Consider the following 9,825-nt stretch of genomic DNA (forward strand, 5'->3'; position numbering starts at 1 on the left):
TGGTGCACGTATACCGCAATTGTTTGGAGAAGGTGTTGTTTTTCACATTTTTTAGTACTCCAATGCAAGTATCTTCCAAAGCGGTTCAAATTTGAAACACTTTGAATAATGATGCTTATAATTAGATTAACAAAACATGACCCATGTGCCACATATTTTGTTTTTTAGAGACTTTCATAAAAAAGCAAAATAAAAAGTGTATGCGTAATTGCAAATTTTTAGATTAGGCTTCTGTAATGCGATCATGTTTGATCTTAAAAATTCTATTTGCATGATTTATACATCGACGACCTTTTAATAAATTTTAAAATTAGCCTGGCAACGCATTAGGGCCCAACTTCTATACACCATGGAGAGGGAGCTCTGGGAGCGCTCAGTAGCCCACAGAGCGACACGTGTCCTCGGAGAAAGGTAGCGCAACGCTGGCCGTCCCATCCGTCGCGGGAGATCGATCCACACCGTTCCTTGGTTTTTTTGCAAATAGACCCTTCAAGTTTTTTTATTCGAACCCGCCGCCCATGTTTTTTGCAAACTACTCCCACGCAACCCCGCAGCGCACCCTCCCCGGGCTCCCCCCTTCCCTAACCCTAACCCTAGCATCCCCCGCCGCCGCCCCGCTGCACTCCGCCTCCGCCGTCGGTCGCCGTCCTTGGCCGCCGCCCCCTCCCGGGCTCCCCACGTCTCGACCCCCTCCGTCGCCGCCCCTCCGACCCTCGCCATCTGCTTTTCCCCTCCGACCGGAGGCGTGCCGGTGGCGGATTTGGTCCGCTCCGCCCTCCGATGCCGTCGTCTGTCCATCTAGGCCGGCGACGTCGAGGTGAAGCAATGGGCGGCGGATCCGGTCCAGCGGTGTCGAGGTGGATCGGCGGGCGGCGGATCCGGCCGGTGGCGTCGAGGCGGTGCAGCGGCCGGCAGATCCGGGCGACGGCATGGAACGAACGGTGCAGCGGACGGCGGATCCGGACGCTGGTGTCGAGGCGTCAGCGTGAACGGCGGCGGGAGCGAGACGGACGGAGGCGACATCCTGGCAGAGGCGCGGGCGGCGGGAACGTCCGGTGGTGTCCACCGCCGTGCGGTGCCGTGTTTCTTTTTTTTTCTCAATTTTTTCCTCATTTTTCTATTTTCAGTTTCCTTCCACGTTTTCTTCCTTCCTACGCGGCGCAGCACGTTCTTCACCTAGTCAATTACATTGGCGACCATCAAGGGCTCTGACCCTCCCCTGCTCTACTTTCTCTATTTTTTTTTCAAGTTTGATTTTCTTCTCAGTTATAAGTTCATTTAAATGTCTCAAGTAAAAAATTCCCAAATAAGAAAAGCACAAACTTTACTGTAGAAAACTATCGTCTAATACATTTCAAGGCTGAGCGTGAAGAAATATATATAGAAGACATCTGTGTTCTGGTAGTGTATATGTGCAACAGATTGAAATGTGAGAGGAGGCTGATGTCAACAAGAAAAATAAATAAATTATCATATCATATATAACTAAAAGAATACAGTGATGCTTTATACATGATGTCCAATGCATGGGGGTGAATAGCTTATTTATGAAGAATTTAACTTGATAGTAGAAGTTAACGCATACACTAATACCTTATTGAATATTCCGACGACAACAAGAAATACAAAATTAATCTTAGTCTCAGAAGTTCTAAGTCAAACCAAATGGAGTTGCGTATTCTAAAATCCAAATTATGATTTCAAGTAGATCCATGGAGCAACTAATATCACTAGTAAGATGCCCGTGCAAACGCCACGGATAAATTACAGATTACAAAAGAATCACAGGTTCCAAAAGCAGAATAATCAAGAAAAACATTTTACACAGCTAATGCTATAAACAAGATTAAATTGTACAGGTCAATTCATGCAAGTTCTGGTAAGGAAATTTTAACTGAGTGATTATGGTCTAATGATGAGTTTACTGTAAAATTTTCAGATCTAAAGGAGTAATATACATGGCATGAAAAATAGAGCATGATATAGCTACATGGATCAAAACTAATTTCCATAGACAGTTATACTGAGTTCCAGAGGTTCATAATTAACTAGCATGATTAGGCACTAAATAAAAAGCTCTAGTAAAAATATTAGATTTGTGCAGGTAGACAAACTGTTTTTCTTGATTTACTACATTTCTTCATAACATAAATTAGTTATACCAGTTAGACATAACTAAAAATTGCCATACTTTTTCTAAAGCAACTAGGAACTGAAGTAGTGATAGAGTAAAAGTTTCAGCTCGTGAAACATCTCTAAAAAACTTGAAGAAATAAATCTATTTAACCTAGGCATAAATCAAGATCTATCAAAACTTATAGCTAGAGATGTGCACTGGCCATGAGAATTTGACACAAGATTAAAATTATATCAAGTAACACACTGACCAAAAATAGTAGACATGCAGCCAACAGAACTTGAGATCTAATTAAGTTCCTATTAAACTTGTATATAACCTAGAGCAAAATACAGTGAGGAAATGAAAAATTGAATGTAATGGAAGTTATAGATCTAGTCACAAGGAACACAGACCAACTAAGTTTGCATTTTTCTATTTTCTCTACAAGTTTTAACTGATTTTGCAAATTCACTGAAAAACTGGGGAAAACCTGGACATAGGTTTACAAAGGGGTCCCTGATTCTTGCATAAAGGACCCTGGAGGATTAAAAGAAATTGCAGAACGGCCCTTGGCCGGAGTTGGAACAGAGGAGGTGGCCTTGCCGGCCAAAATCCAGCGAGCATGGTCGTCGGCGGCAAAGGCCCCGTGGGGGAATTACAAGAGGGCGGCGAGAGGGACTTGTAGGCGTCCTTGGCTCGGCGGGAGGCGGTTGGAGGCGGGCTGTCCGTGGCGGGCAGTGAGCGGCGACGGCGGCCGTCCGGTGGCTCTGGGCGGCGGCGAGCGGGTCGGGGAGCTTCACCGTGGTGAGACAAAGCTCACGACTGGGTTAGCCCAGGCGGAGGAGGACCGGAGGTGGAGGCTCCGCGTGTCGGTGTTTTACCGTCGGGTCTACCTAGGGATACCCTTAGGTAGAGAGATGATCGTAGAGAATCGCTGAGATCAAGGACGCGATGGTACAAGGAACACAAGGTTTAGATAGGTTCGAGCCGCAGATGTTGCGCAATACCCTATGTCCTGTGTGATTTTTATTGCCTTGGGCCTAGCGATGTGCGTAGGGGTTATATGATCTGAATGGAGGGGTCCCTGCCCGCCCTTATATTGGCCGGGGATGTAGGGTTACAGGGAAGGTTCTAGGTCGGTTTATCTCCTAGATCTTATCTCGAGTAGTTTCCGGGTAGATTCTATCTAGTCCAACCAGTACAAGATATGCTATGGTTAGTTACATGTTGTACACGATATCCCCTACACTATACCTCACAGGACCGCACCACACGAAATATCTTGTGGCCCTGAGTCTGACAAGCCCCCAAGCTCTTCGTAGTCGAGTAGTTGGAGATCTTCGAGTACTCCTTATCCATCGAGTACATCCTGGACTTTGCGTAGGTCACTTCTTCCGAGTGCTTCAAGAGCTGCACTAAGGCTGTGAGGTGCCCTTGCCCGGGTAGTTTTGCAATCTTCAAAGATCTTCAAATTTGGGTGGGACGGGTAGTCGCACTCTATATGGAGTAGCCCTCAAGCCTTAGTTTGAATCAAAGAATCAAGCTGAGGGTCTATCTAATCTTTTGCTTACCCTTAAGAAAATTTAAAAAGTAAATCAATTATGACACGTATCCAGCAGCCCCCGAGACTTGACTCCGAATCCATGATTTGGAATTAAGTATCTTAAGTCGTGGTCTTTGTCTCACTTTGATGGCATAAACAGGTGGGTCGAATCCAGTACCTAAGTGGTTTCTTATTTCGGGAAAGCTTCCGTGAAAAAGTAACTCAGGTAAATACGCCACATCAACCATACCTGAGAACACCTCCTCAAAGTAAGTTTGCGGTTGTTTTTAGTGCTCATGTGTAGTCACATGTCTTTTTACTGTTATGAGGAATCTACTTAAACACACCCAAGACTATTGTGTCAGTGGTAGTAGCCTTTCATTTTCTATAAATAGAGCACTAAGGTTCTTCGAGCAAGACCCACTAAAGCGAAACATGGCTTTAGATTGGTGTTCCTCTCTTGCTAGCTCTTGTCCTCCTGATACGAGTAGTTTTTCTTCCATAACTAGTGCAAGAGTACTTGCGAGCAACGAGGACAATTTTCTTTACCTGGGGATACCTTCTTGAAGTTCGCATCATAGACATCTGGGGTGTCTTATACCTGTAGGGACAAGGATGGATGAAACTTCAAGGAGGTTACTAGTCTGGTTGTGTCATACTCTTGGGTATTCCCAGGTGGAAACATGGTCCCAAGGGGTGATATGCCCAGTATGTTGATTGGATCTTGTTGCAACATATCCAGGGGAATAGAAGATTCCTTGTCAAGATGAAAGAAGAGGACTTGCGAGGCTCTTGTGGTGGTCTGCCTCCTTGCATTTAATATTCTTCCTTCTTGGATATGAATATTCTTATTCCCAATTTGGGAATAACAATGCTTCCCAGGCAATGGCGCCAGAAATGCTTGTTGGTGTCTCTTATGCTCAATCTGAATAGGTATTTTGCAAGCGCACAGAATTCACCGGTGTAGCACTTTACCTTGGAGTATTCTAGGGTATCGTGAAATCCTTAGGGAAGCACTATGGTAAAGTGTATCATAAATTGCAGTGACAACCTTTACTGAGTTTATCGACCGACTAATTCAGTAGGGGTAAGCCAGATAATTAATAAGATAAATGGTCTGTCTATGACCGTGCGACACACAGGAGATTCTATACCTTAGAGAGGTAGTAGCTGGGAGGATGACGAGTGAGAAAGGACTCCTGAAACACTTCTAAACTACTGAGCTAGCCTCTCTAGAACTAATCTAAGCTTCTATCTTGATGTCGAAATTAGCTTACTTCGGCGGCCTAAGCGAAGGGCGCAGACAGGGGTGACAAGGGTCCCAACATACTTTTGGCAACTACTGCTATGAAAACACCCGAACATGGTGGACTACGAGGGACGGACAAAGCTGTCACCACTTGCCGCCTACCACTGCGGTACCGTGGGGTGGAACACAATTTCTAGCTAGCACTGAGTCAGACACCACATTTGCTCTCGGTACTAGCATTTCTCTTGAGGCCTTCAAGAGAAATCCCCCTCAACCTAGTGAACTAACTTGAGTTACACTAGTACGGGCGAGAAAACCCGTAAGACTAACTCCGACAAGCAAGGAAGAGAACTTAAATTGGACTAGAGGTAAAACTTACTCCCGCAGACAAGTACTATTACTTGGAAAGATAAATACTTGCGGAAAGTGAAGCTGACTCAAGTAAATGAAGAATATAACTTTTATTAAAATAGTCAAAGGAAAAGATACAAGAGCTTATACCGAGCTCCGATGACGACTCCGGATCCCCGAGACAAGCTCGACTCGAATCTAACTCCCATCTACTAACCTACTCTAGACTTGAGAAGAGAGAATTGCTCCTTTTGAGTGTGTGTGTGTGTACAAGTGAGGATGGGGGGCCTATTTATAGCTGCTCAAGGTCGGTAATCAGGTAACCGCTGCAAGATTACGCTACCCCTGACATGGCTTCAACTTCACATGAAAGAGGAGATCCAGTGGCCGACTTGTGGGGCCGGGCGGCCTGGCCTGGCCCTGCTGCCATCTGTCCACCGACTTCGTGTGGACGGCTTCTGATCACTCCAGGAGGTCGGTAAATTGGGTAGTTTCCTCAGATGCTCGAATGTTAGGCTGGGCGCCCCGAAATGGGCCAGGCGGCCTGCTTCCGGAGCCCCTCAGCCCTCCATTTTCCCGACATTGCACATCAATGCACCACATTACCTCTGGATTGAGTGCTTTCCTTATTTGACGTTCTTGGCACTGGCATGTGGGTCTTTGGTTCAACCTTGTTCCTTCCGGGTCCACCGACAGGATATGAGATGTTCACCCTGTTCTAGAACCTTATGAACATGTCACGTTGCTCCAGTGAAAGTATTGGACCCATGTATGTGGAGGTGTCAGGCCGGTCGGCATGGAATGTGCCGGGCGGCCGGGATTTTCTCTGATTTCGACCATCTTTGGATAGTAGATTCCTGCAAGCACAACTCATCCAAAACTTGTGGAACTTATTAGAATTAAATAAAATATGCATGTAACATGGTGCAAAACTAAATTTATTTTCTAGAAGTTGACGGTCAAAACGTGAGATAATGGTCATCAACAACCTTGCTATGGCAGGCGCATGGGAAGCTAGTGCTATCCTCAAGCCCTTGAACTCGTTGGGAAGAACCTCCGACTACTCCCTTACGGCGAGTACTCGGGAAGCGTCACTCCCTTGGGATGGTGTCCCCTTTTGGAAGCACCTCCGTGACCTTGCTATAGCACGTGCATGTGAAGCTAGTGTTATCCTCAAGCCCTTGAACTCGTTAGGAAGAACCTCCGACTACTCCCTTACGGCGAGTACTCAGGAAGTGTCACTCCCCTGGAACGGTGTCCACCCTTGGAAGCACCTCCGTGACCTTGCTATGGCAGGAGCATGGGAAGCCAGTGCTATCTTCGAGCCCTTGAACTCATTGGGAAGAACCTCCGACTACTCCCTCTCAGTGAGTACTCAGGAAGCCTTACTCCCCTGGGACGGTGTCCCCCTCGGAAGCACCTCCATGACCTTGCTATGACAGGCGCATGGGAAGCTAGTGCTATCCTTGAGTCTTTGAACTTGTTGGGAAGAACCTCCGACTACTCCCTTACGGCGAGTACTCTGCAATCGTCACTCCCCTGGGATGCTGTCCCCCTTGGAAGCACCTCCGTGACCCTGTTACGGTAGGCACACGGGAAGCTAGTGCTATCCTTGAGCCCTTGAACCCGGTAAGAAAAAGACTCCAACCGCACCTTCAAAACGGGAGCATGCCCAGTTGAAGCATTATACTCTCAACTAAAATATGCACGGATCAGGTATTTGCTCGTAAACCGTTATAGGGACGTTGCTCCCTTCTAGAGAAAACATCTATCTTGCCATGAGCCACTACCAAAGACCGCAAAGCAGACACAATTGTAGAAAGCATCAAAGACGCAAAAAGGAGCATAATATATGTTCAAAAGTGAGAACAACCTATACACTAAAGATCCCATTTATTCGCTAACAACCCTACCCTCTAGTTGATTTCTTCTCCCAAAAGGTCTTCAGCCACTCGAGAACATCCTTGAGGCGCTTCGCGATGGATCGAGAATCGTGCTGACTCGGAAGGACAGGCTGTACCAGATCAAGTACAGTCCGGCCTCCTTCCTCCAGCTCAAAAATCTCTTGATCCATCCGATCCTTGTCTCGGTTGAGCCGATGGATGGTCTGGAGTTGCTCGGCGAGCTTTTTGTTGGTCTGCTCTAGCTGTTGCCCCATAGACTTCTTGTACCCCTCAAGATCAGCATTAAACTCATGGAGTTGTGCAGGTTTTTGATGGGCTTGATCTCTCTCCCCTATGGAGTAGAAAGTATCAAGACAATGGCTAGAAGAGTCCACAAAAGACCTAACCAAAAATGAAGAATGGACACTTACTCCTTAGCTGGGCAACCTCCTCATCACGCTGACAGGTAGAACCAGTCGCACTCTCCCGAGCCGCAGCCAATTGCTCTGCCAGCGAAGCAATCAAATCATCCTTCTCCTCGAGCTCCTACTTGAGAGCAGAACTGTTGGAGCCGCTCTGACTTTATAGCTAGGGCAGACGACTTGATTTGAGACCTCCGAGCCAATATCTGCATGAAAACAGCAAAAAGTAAGTCATCAGCACACAATCTCACAAAAGAAAGGCTAAATGACTAGGCTATGTCCAAGGAACATCACAACATGATGATTGTGTACTTGCTTGAGCGAGTCCCTCATCTCTTTTAGGAGGCGCTCCTCCAGCAGATCGTCATGTATGAGTCCATCTGGGATGTCATCAGACATTGGGATGACATGTCGGTGGACTCTGTTCGCTGACCGTCACGATACCAGGAAGAAGAGGATGAAGCCCCTGCCTCTGCAGCAGTCCCGAGGCCCCATCTCAAAATCATAGTTTTGTATTCGGTGGATCAGATCGTTGTCCGGACTGATTATGAGCGGGATGCTCTCGAGCTGTTGAAGAAGCAGTCGTACGACCACGCCAAGTGGTTTCGATACAGAATTCCTCATGATGACGGGACTCCGCCAGGACATGAACCGTGTGTTCGCGGCTGCGGGATGGTCGCGCTTTGCCGACATCACCGAACCAGGTTCGCACCTTCTCACCATGGAATTCTTATCTATGCTACATGTCAAAATCGTTGGAAAAGAAACTAAAAATCTACTTCCACTTTTTCAACGAGTTCTTTGAGATGTTACCCAGAGACTTTAGTAGTGCACTAGGCTTCAGTAAGAAATGCATATTAGAAGCTAATGCGTTAACAGATGATCTTGAGTATGACCGTAGTGCTTGGTGGAACGAAATCTCAGATGAACCAGTAAGTTCTAGCCAAGTACTTTGCTATGGTAGTCTTTTCCCGATCGGACCTCAGGTTGTGCAGCTCCTCGGAGCTCATGTGCCTGTATGCTATGGAAAAGAAGATTCTCTACTCACCTGTCATGGGCATGGTCGCACACTGGCAGAAAATGATCACGTGCAAATCTCCCATCGACATAACCTCACTGGTCAACCACATTGCATGGTATGTCAGTGTTCTGGAGAATGCACAAGTCACATATCTGCCTGCGACAGATTAGTACCAAACCTTCATCGGTCTGGCGCACATGATGCGTGAAGGTCCCGGGAACTTAGTGTTCATGTGCTATCTGGGGTATGAGAGGGAGTTCGAGCTGCCATGCCCGAAACTCTCGCTCTACTATGTGAAACGTCTGACCCTCCAAATGGAAAAGAAGGAGCCAGCACGAATAGCACAGCTGGCCCTATGACACGTGGCAGAACTCGGCGTGACCCACAGTTGGCCGAGGGTGGCACATCACAGCAGGCAGGAGTTTCCCGTCAGCCAGGGACTTCTCGCCAGCCAGGAGCTTCACGGCAGGCCCATGCTTCTCACGGAGCCGGACCATCACACACTGCACCCTCAATAGATGCCTCAGCATAGCCTCACCTAGACACTACTCACATGAGCTTCGATGAGGCCTACGGGTTTTACACCCAGGGTGGCCAGACCTCGCACCAGCTTGAGGGTAGCACGGGGTATGGGCACGACCAGGTGTTTTACTACCCCTCGGGTATGGGGACATCCCATGGCCCACAGGTTGGCCCATCTGCGTCAGCACGCTTTGAGTACGACAACCCACTCACACGGGAGCTGTCGGGCCTCATTGCCCGAATGGGTGCCATAGAGTTACGTCAGGAGGAGTTGGGACACATCCTTGATCACAACACCAGTCTCACACTAGAGAGTTGGGGGATGTTATCCTCTTTGTCCTATGATTGGAACCATGGTGCGTATTACCCCCCGCCACATCCAAACCAGTAGCCCCGCACTTCGTTGAAGCTTGGGGGGAGAGATCGTCAGTTCTCCAACCGCTCAAGGCAAGGGATGAAATGTGAAATAAGCCCCATCATTCAGAACAAATAGGTATGAGCCAACTTACTCAAAGTACATATGGATAGAGTGATATGCTGTGCACAGGGTACCTGCAGAGGGCAAACATCAACACAACTCCTGATTCACTGAGCCTCAGTATTAAGCTTTGCTTGAGGACGAGCAAAAGTTTAAGCTCGGGGGGGGGGGGTGTCGACGGCCATTATCTCACGTTTTGACCGTCAACTTGTCAGAAATAAATTTAGTTTTGCACCA

The sequence above is a fragment of the Panicum virgatum genome, chromosome 8N (genome assembly GCF_016808335.1).
Source record: "Panicum virgatum strain AP13 chromosome 8N, P.virgatum_v5, whole genome shotgun sequence".
NCBI lineage: Eukaryota > Viridiplantae > Streptophyta > Magnoliopsida > Poales > Poaceae > Panicum > Panicum virgatum.